The sequence below is a fragment of the Corvus brachyrhynchos genome, unplaced genomic scaffold, assembly GCF_000691975.1.
Source record: "Corvus brachyrhynchos isolate BGI_N302 unplaced genomic scaffold, ASM69197v1 scaffold293, whole genome shotgun sequence".
Classification (NCBI taxonomy): domain Eukaryota; kingdom Metazoa; phylum Chordata; class Aves; order Passeriformes; family Corvidae; genus Corvus; species Corvus brachyrhynchos.
Window position 1 is genome coordinate 782,605 of NW_008237410.1, and position 9,394 is coordinate 791,998.

Here is a 9,394-nt window from a genome sequence, read left to right on the forward strand (position 1 = left end):
GCTGAATTGTTTAGCATAAAACACTTCATATCTTACCGTGTTTGCATGGGTACTCTTTGCATCAGGAACAGATAGCTTTTCTCTACCTTTTCTTTTTTTTCTAGATGAACTACTTATATGACCCTGTATTACTCTGGCATTCAAAGATTCTGCAGTCTTTAATGCATTTAGTTTCTTATTTCAGGAAACAGGAATGCAACTACCTTCAAAAATGGATGAATCAGACATAGATAGCGTAGGAGCCACAGGAGGTACAAGGAAAGTTTGTAATACCTGTATTTCAGCTCCCATGGGGTCCCATAGTGCTGACTTGGTCACCTAACATTCCTCTACAACTTAAAGTGCATTGCAAAGGGATTTATAGCAGCTGGCATCCTGTGCTAGGAAATGTCTAAGTTAACCCACGGTAATACCAAGGAGAAGTACAGGTTTTAAATCTGCCCTTCACAGAAGATTTCGTACTTTGGAGTTACCAAAGGCATTTCCTCCAGCAAGAGCTCTGTCCTTCTGCACCCTGGATGTTTCTGTCTCAAACAAATAAAGGTCAGGGACCTTCTTGGAGCATTGTTAGAGGAAGGAATGTCCTTTTTTCACACCTTATCTACCAGATCAAGGTTGCAATATCCATGCTACATAGGGATAATAATTTCTGGTGCCACCCTGGGCTTTTTGCTATTCTGATGAGAACAGAGAATACATCTTTTCCCTGCGCAGAATTGAATCAAGTTTAAAATTATGAAAACCTCTACAGAAACCTTTCCAGATTTATAAAGGTATAATAGAATTAACAGTGTATTTTGTAGATAAGAGAAAATTACTTTATGCAAATCTTGGAAAGCTGCTATTACATGGAGTATTATTGACACTCATTGCTGATAATAATGTCTCATGTATGTTGCACTCATGGCCACCAAGTCTGTATTTGGTAGTCTCTTAGGGAGTAGGTGGAAAAGCAAATAGCCCTTCAGTCTCAAAGGAACAAATCTTGCTAATACAACTCTGTGAATCATAAGGTGCTGCTTTGATTTGAAAACAACACAGAGTAGTGTGTTCTGTTTCTTTACATCACAGGTTTCAGGGTCTTCAGGATTTCCACTGAAGGTCAAACCTTCCTTAGTATCATTTTTAAGTTTACCTTGCCTATAACCACAGGACTCCTGAAGCTGAGGTTTAAAAAACAGCTAATTAAATATATAAATAATCTTGCCCTTTGAAATTCAAGTAATCAGTGTTAAAACTTTGTTAATAAAATAAGGAGACCTTGAGGTGATGTTTCTCTGGTAAGAGTTAACAGCAAAGATTGAAAGAAATACTGAGTATTTCAGTGTCCTGACAGAAAGCACCATATAACTTTCTCACTGCTATAATAATTTTAATATTTTTAACAATTTTAAAGTTTATAGATCAAAAATATTTTATATGAATTTGTCACTGCAGTAATGCAGCTTAGATTTCCCTTACTCTGTACCTATATATACACATACGCTGTGTCAAAGGCAAGTATCACTCAGAACGTATGACCTTGAAATCATTCACAACATTTGGTCTGTAATACTTCAGAGCTATGCATATTTTCCTCATTGCAGCTGTAGGAAATTTGTCACAGTCCTATAGCAGACTCTGCTCCTTAAATAAGAAAAAAAATCATTCATTTCCTTCAAATCTCCAAAAATAGACCGCTTATAATTATGCCACACCACTGAGTTGTCTGCCTTTGCCCATAGGAAACAAGTCTTTGCTTTCTTGCGTAGAAAATGCTTTCTGTGAGTGAATTGTCTCTGCAATGATGCTAAGACTGAGAAAGATGGAACATGCAGTACCAAGAAAAAAAAAGCAGCTATGTTTACTGAGAGCATGAGAGCTTTCAAAGAGATAAAAAGGAATGCTGTTCTCTTCCTTCCTGACTTTCTTTCCTGTTGAGGGCAGATTGAATTTGTCCTAGATTCTTGCAAATATATTTTATCCCTATTAGTCACTATCTGTGAAGGTTCTCAGCAGTGCCTATTGCTGTGGAGAGTTTAATGGCTCTCAAGTCATTCTCAATTTGGAATTTAATTGTTACCTTGTAAATCTTTACCAATTTCTGTTGACAATTTTTAGTGACATGAAGACTTGTATGTTTTGCATGGTGTTTTAGACACTAATTAACCTAATTATTCCTTAAGCTATATGCCCTAAATTAGGGACTCCAGATTAGTTCTATTTTTAGATATCTATCAGATATTAAGCTACCTCCCCACGATACATGAAAGAGTCAATGCGGTAATAGGTTACACTGCATCATCCCGGTGCAAGACTTCAGACATCCCCAAATGTGACGTTTTTTTGAACCATGTAAAATTGCATCATTGGGCTTCATTCGTTGTGGCTGTGCTCTGGGATTTCTCTGGGGTATCTGGAGTGTTTTAACTGTAGCTATCTGAAACACTTTGGTTCTTTTCTGTCTGAGTTGTTCCAGGTACTGACTGAGTGTGCTACCACTGTCCAATTCTGGTTTCTTTTTATTATACTTCAGAATTATTTTCTGCCAATGCTATTTAAAAATATATTAATATTTTATTTCAGTGTCATTATAATTTCTTCATAGCTACTGTCCAATTTATTTTAAGCTTGGTTTTTTTCATGATATGAACAACATATGCATATCCTACATTTAGAATTTAAGAAAAGTTATGATTACTTGCACAGACCAATCTATTAATGTATGCAAAATGAAATGAAATAAGTAGTGAAATAAGGAACACTAAGATTTAAAGCATATTGTCCTTGGTGTTTATGGATTTTCATTGAGTCTGGATGTAATATCATCCTAGATAAAATTGTACGTGTACATTTTCTTAAAATCCCATTCAGTGCCCTGTGCCACTATTATTTTGGAAGATTTCTTCATTTTCTTGAGGTCTTTGGCAAATCAGTAGGGTAGAAGAGTGTGCTTTTTGTTTGATTTTCAAATGCTTGTTTTGCAGTTAGGCAAAATAATGATGAAAGAAAGATTGACTTATTTTATTCCTTTGCTTTTAAACTTACTATTTGTGTTCAGAGTAGCTTTTTTTCCTCACTAGGTTATTGATTTTTCAGCAGAGTTGACTTACATTAAGTTTAGGTGACAGCTACCGCAGATGCCATCGCATATCAGAGGTGGCGTGCAGGGATCATGGCTGCTACCTGTGCAGGTGGAGAAACAGTGGGGAAATAGAGACAGAGGATGGGGATATTTTCTCTTGACATATTGAATATTTAAAGTCATGGTGCAGAGGCTATCAAAGCCACAGCAGTTTGAAGGGAAGAACAAGTTTGGATAGACTGTTTAGAGCTCAAAGACAACTTGAGTCACAACTCAAGGCAGCTTTTTTCATGGTGGGAACTGCATGGTGACAGTTTAAAGTGGGCCACCTAAAGAGAGACAATACTTAGTTCTATTTAATTGAATGGATCTATCCGAACACCTCTAGCAGACTTTCAGATATAGGAGAGTTTCATCACTACACAATCAAAGTCAGTTTTTGTGATTTTGAATGCATCACTCCATTTGTATGCCATTTATGCGTATTTGTATGCCTCACCAACTCCGAGGCACATGCAAGTGACCTGAGCTACAGCCAGAAGGACCTTGCTCATCTGGAAAGGAAATCTGAAGCACAGAGCAGAAGACCACATGAAACTGGTTTTTTGTCTTGAATTGGCTCACCAGACCTTTTAACTGTCGTAAATAGCTGTTTTGATGTCATTGTCCATAGACCAAGGAATGAACTGATGCAGTTCTGCGTATCCAAGATAATTAGCACTTCACATCATCTCGGTGGTCTTAGAAAAGTTGTCTGTAATGATACTTTATCTGACATTTTCTACTGGAGAAGGAAAAATTTAAGAAAACCCAACCCTGTAAGAATTGTAGAAACCCACTAAATCCTGTCAGAGACTGGGATACAGTGTGCTGGACAATATTATGGAAGGAACTGATCAGCAGAAATATTCATGAGGTAGAGCAATGTAAGCAAAATAAACTTTAATATCCTAGAAATGAGTACTGGTAGTATTAGAGCAGCAGAGGTCTTGGGAAGGAGATGGCACAGAGCCTTCATCAAAAGTGTGTGTGAAGATTGTCAGTGTATCCTTAAAATGCAGAGGATGGGAGTCAGGAAGGAGAGAGTGTGTGTGCTTGGGATAAAAAATTAGGAGATGGAGGGATACAGGCAACCCTGGTGGATTCAATGAGTTCAATCTATGGAGGTGACAAGGCCTTTTGATCCTTTTTTGACAATGTAGTGAAATTTGCTGAGTGCAGGTGAATAGACAGTGTAACTGGGAAAGTATATATGCAATTTCTTGATTAATTAGTATAGGCTGTTTCAGACATCCAATTTCTTCTGCATGACCAGTGGGGATCTTACACAGTCCCACTGAAGTCCTTAAAACTTTGTGCCAACACGTATATCCAGTCACGTGAAAGTTGTTTGCAGAATCAGAGCTTTTTTCCGAAGTTCAAATCTAAACTTCCCTATCATACCCAATAGAAATTCAAATAATCTCAGCTACTGGCTAGCCAGTTATCTGATTAGTAACTGCAAAGGAATACTAAAAACTAGTTTGGTGCATGTTAGTGCAGTATGCTATGAACTTTTCTCTATTTATTTTTTGACTATAATTTAATACTGCTTTTCCTTTGCTTTACTTTTCTCCTGAATCCATTTTCAAGATCTCTCCTAGGCAATATCTGACCTTGCTGTTAATTATTTGCCCGCAGTTGTGGAGCTGTAGCCTAATGCAGAGCAACAGTACTGAACAGGGCCATCCATCTTCAGCCTCTTAAGCTATGAAATCTCATCTACAAATAATGAAAATCTTCTATGCCCTACAGGTTCTAGATTCAGATTTGATTCTTGACTTGCAGCTGAGCCCTAGCAAGTGCACAGAAAGAGACCTGCCTGTTTTGTCAGTGCAATCATTTTTATGTCAATGATACTGAGAAAAATGTTAGATATGAAAAAAATACTTATTACCTCAGTCTATGTTAGAATTTATTCTAACACCTAGACAAAAATACATAAGAAATTTCTCAATGTCTGGGGGATTACAGACTTATTTTACCACTCTTTTATTTACTTTTGTGTTTTGTTTGCTTTTATTTACCTTTTGTTTCCCTTCTGTTTTATTTTACTCCACTATGAATCACACCCGATACCAACAGGGTTTTTTTTGTCTGAGAAACAAGCAATAAACCATGTGCTTGCTATTTTTCCTCTTGCTGTAACAAATGCAGTGCAATATTTACTCCTAAGCATAGATGGTACTTGAAAGCAAAACACAGGATGAGCAGTGGGAATGCTGGATGTACACAAACACCGTTGAAGCCCAAACCTTGGAAGGTGCTTTGCTGCCACCATCTGATACAACCTTCAATTGCATTTGCTCATGTATCAGTATCGAGAACTTCGGGGATTGAGATAGCCCGGCTCTGTGAAGGAATCTACGGATGATTTGTAACTACAAATGTATCTGGAAGTGAGTTTCAAAAATTAAATTTGTAATAAATTAATTCCCAAGTTAGATCCCGTTATAATTAATAGCCGACTTTGTCAGAAAGGGAGCCTGGGACAACTTGCAGATGAGACTTGTCCTGAAGTTGTCAGGAGAGAATGAGGCATTCATGAGGCAAATTGCAAAAAGAACTTTATTGCAATGGTTGAAAAAATTTACACAATTTGTGTTAAATCTCCAGGGACAAGCTTCAGATACTCCACCACCTCTACAAGTCACATCTTTTAGTATGGCCCGTGATCTTTACAAGTCAGGGTTAAAAATAAGCTCTTGAATTATTGTCTAGTTATGCAAAGAATTTTTCAGGTGTATTGGACACCTAAGAAGTTCCATGCTAGGAAACAGTTATCCCCTGTGTTAAGTTTTCAGCACTCAAGTATAACAGCCAAAGAGAAGTCATGCATTCCACAGTAGATTTTGCTTTTTTAATTCCAAATAAGAATAGTTTGTCACTTTAAAACATCAACACAATCTTACTATTACAGGACAGATGACTTTATCCATAAGTCATGTGTCCCTTCCTTATACTCTATGTGACATGGAAGCAGACATTTATATTGGTCTTCGGTGTCTCAGCATCTCAGCCAGACCCATTCTGGCATCTCCTCTCTTTCCTGAGCTGTGTAGTGGCCAGATCTGAACTTCTGGTTCTACTTATATTCTGCTTAAAAAATGGATATTTGTCCTCACTCTTTTTTGAACCATGTTTTTGGTTGTAATAGGGAAAAGTAAAAGAGGAAATAAAATTCAAGATGTACTATTTGTGGGGGGAAAAAAGAGAAGGAACAAAGAAAATAACAGGACGAAATAGAGCAGTGAAGCAGATGTTTGGCATCTGGCCATAGTGGAATGAACTCTCTCCACACTGAATTCTGTATTTGTCTTACATTGAAAAATAATTAACTTGTAGAGCAGCAGGTTCAGAGAGCCGTGAATGTGGTGATAGAGGCAATTAGCCCCTATCAGAACCATTGTTTCAAGCTCTCTGAAAAGTCAGCTGAGTATCATTAGCTAGCCCTCTGCAGTTAGATGAGTCAGACAAGTTCTTTTCAAAAATAAAGTTGACATTCCAGAGCACTTGTATGTGGCAGGGTGAATTCAGTAGCAAATTCCAGTCATGGCATGTGTAAACTCATAATTATGATATTTACAAAGCTGGGAGAGGAGAAAAAGTACTCTTTTTTTTATTTATTGGATTCGTTTTATGCATTGCCGACCACCCTCTCCAGTCATTGTTATTTGGGATTCTCTTTTTTTTACCATCTTTTCCCCCATCACTCTCAATGTTACAGGTTTATTGAAGCACAGTGACACCCATTAACTGTACTAAGGATCTTTTGCAGTCTTTTCACAGGTTCTTTAACAATGATACTCAATATGTATGTAGGATATCTTCTACAAGGAAGAACAGATGACTTAATTTCTGTCAGGTCAGCAGAATTTATAGTTTTGACACTGTCTGCCCACATGCAATGGCTTTAAACTGAAAGAGGGTAGATTTAAATTAGATGTTAGGAGGAAATGTAGGTGATGAGGCACTGGAAAAGGTTCTCCAGAGAAGTTGTCTATTCCCCATCCCTGGAAGTGTTCAAGGCCAGGTTGGATGGAGCTTTAAGCAACCTGGTCCAGTGGAAGGTGTCCCTGCCCATGGCAGGGGAGTTGGAACTGGATGATCTTTAAGGTCACTTACCCAAACCATCCTATGAATCCATGTAATCCCCTTACTCCATCCTTCAAAACTTAATAAAATAGGCAATCCTTTCCCTCTGTTCTGAAGCTTTACCTCTTTCAGAGGACATTAAATGGGGATTTAATTGAGAATGGCCCCAGTATCACAGCTCAATTGCTGTAAAAACCCAGACGATGGTGCCCTAGAACTGAAATATTTCAGCTCTTTTTCTTATGTATTACCACTGCCGAGGCAAAGCATACAGAGAACAGAGCAGGCAGAAGCATGAAGATCTGTCTGATGGCTGAATCTCTTCCAGTCATTCAGTTTTACTCTCCTGTCAGCCACAAACTTAATTTTGTACAGAGGCTTGCAGTTGTGTGTGTTTGGTCTGTGTGTGTTTGGTCTGCCTTTGTGCACTCCCATATGTAATAGAAAGCTCTATAGTAGTTCACCCTGCAGCATTGCAGCAAGGGACTGGACGAGCATTTTGGAGATCTAGGTACAGAAGAACCCTGAAGTGTACATAGATATATGTAAAAGCAAAATAGTTAAGGTTACTATGAAGAAGCTCTTGAATGAGGAATTAACCCACTGTTCATTCTGGTGATTGTATTTTAGATTGCTTCACTGTATATTGCCCAAGTTACTTCCTCCTGGTGATAAAATTTCTTAACTGCATTATTAGGTTAAAGGTTACTTTACAGAAAGCACATAGACTTAATCAAAAGTTTCTATTAGTCATGTTTTGCTCAAATTCCATGTGCTACTCCAAGATAGTGAGCTTCTTAAGATACTGCTAGTATTCTGCTGTCTATACTGTAAAAAACAGGGAGTAAATAATTTTGCCACATATGTTTAGTAGTAACGTGGCAATTTTTAGTCCATAAGAATTAAGATTTTACTTTCCTTGTGCTCAAGCAACTATGTCCTATGTAATATTCAGGAAAATTTTCTGCACTTTCATAAAATGCATTTCTTTTAGGACACTTTCCCTCTTAGCAACAAACAAAACTCTTTCTAGCCTAAAAGACCGACGTAATGATTCTGCTTAAAGAACTGTAAGTTATTGATGTGGTAGCATAGTTTTTTAGTTGCTGAAAATGGTCTTTGAATAAAAGCTTCTTAAAATATGTTGACACTAGAGGAAATAGAGAATTTTGCTCAATTTCTTGACAAGAGTAATTGTGTATAGGTATATAATCAAAATCCATCTTCAAGCTAGGCTGAGTCTGTATATGGTCTAGACAAGTTCCATGGCTTGCTTGTTATTTCATGATGATCCTAATAATTCAAATAAGCAAACCTGATGGAATGTGTCAGGAGACATTTCTGTGCTACAATTAGATATTTTTCAGATTAAATCCTTTCCTATGGTTAGGAACTTGTTACAACACAATCCTTGAACAGAGGTTTTGGATCCATACTTCTGGCATACAGTGCTGTAAATCCTTTAGCTTCCACAATAAATGGTCACTAAGTTGTTCCCTAGGGACAGAATAAATTAAAATTAGTACATATCTGATGGTCTGTAGAGTCCCTGGGGACCTAGTGAGGCAAGGCAGAGGAGAGGTCCAGAGCCACGCTCAGTTCTTTTCTATTCCACCTACCCACCTCTGCTCCAGGCATGCGGAAACCTGGCAGAACTTGCCATCTTCTTGTTCAACACTCCAATTATGAAATTATTTGTAGCCAAGACCTCAGGGACATTGCTGGTACATACTGTCTGAACCACTCAGACTGCTTTTTATATAGAACCAACAATGTTATAAAAGAGTCCTAAATAAATAAAATATAAATTTCTATTTATATCTCTGTTCATGGTTTTTATTATCTTCATTTTTTTTCTTAAGAAATTAAGCTTCACAGCTTTCAAATGAATTCTTCAGATATGTTGCTGGTGGAACAGCTAAGACAGGTTTTGAGGATTGACTGTTGCTACCCACATTCAGTCTACCTAACTCTTTATATTCATGCAAAGAAGCTAATTGCTAGGATGGACATTAAATTAAACCCTCAATTCAAAGATAACCCTTATCATTCTTACTTGTGGCTTACTTCATTATAATAGTTTCCTTTGACTGCAAACAAATTCCCTATATTTCAGCTTCAACACTGTGCTTTTAATTTCATAAGAGAAATTTCAAGAATCATGTAAATTTCCTAGAAATAAACCTGCTATCTTGC

General features: G+C 37.3%; 1 protein-coding gene across 8 annotated transcripts in view; it reads left to right on the forward strand.

The window, feature by feature from the left end:
- RALYL (RALY RNA binding protein-like) overlaps positions 1-9,394 on the forward strand; it is a 387,338-nt gene that overhangs the window by 246,166 nt on the left and 131,778 nt on the right. The window lies entirely within an intron of this gene.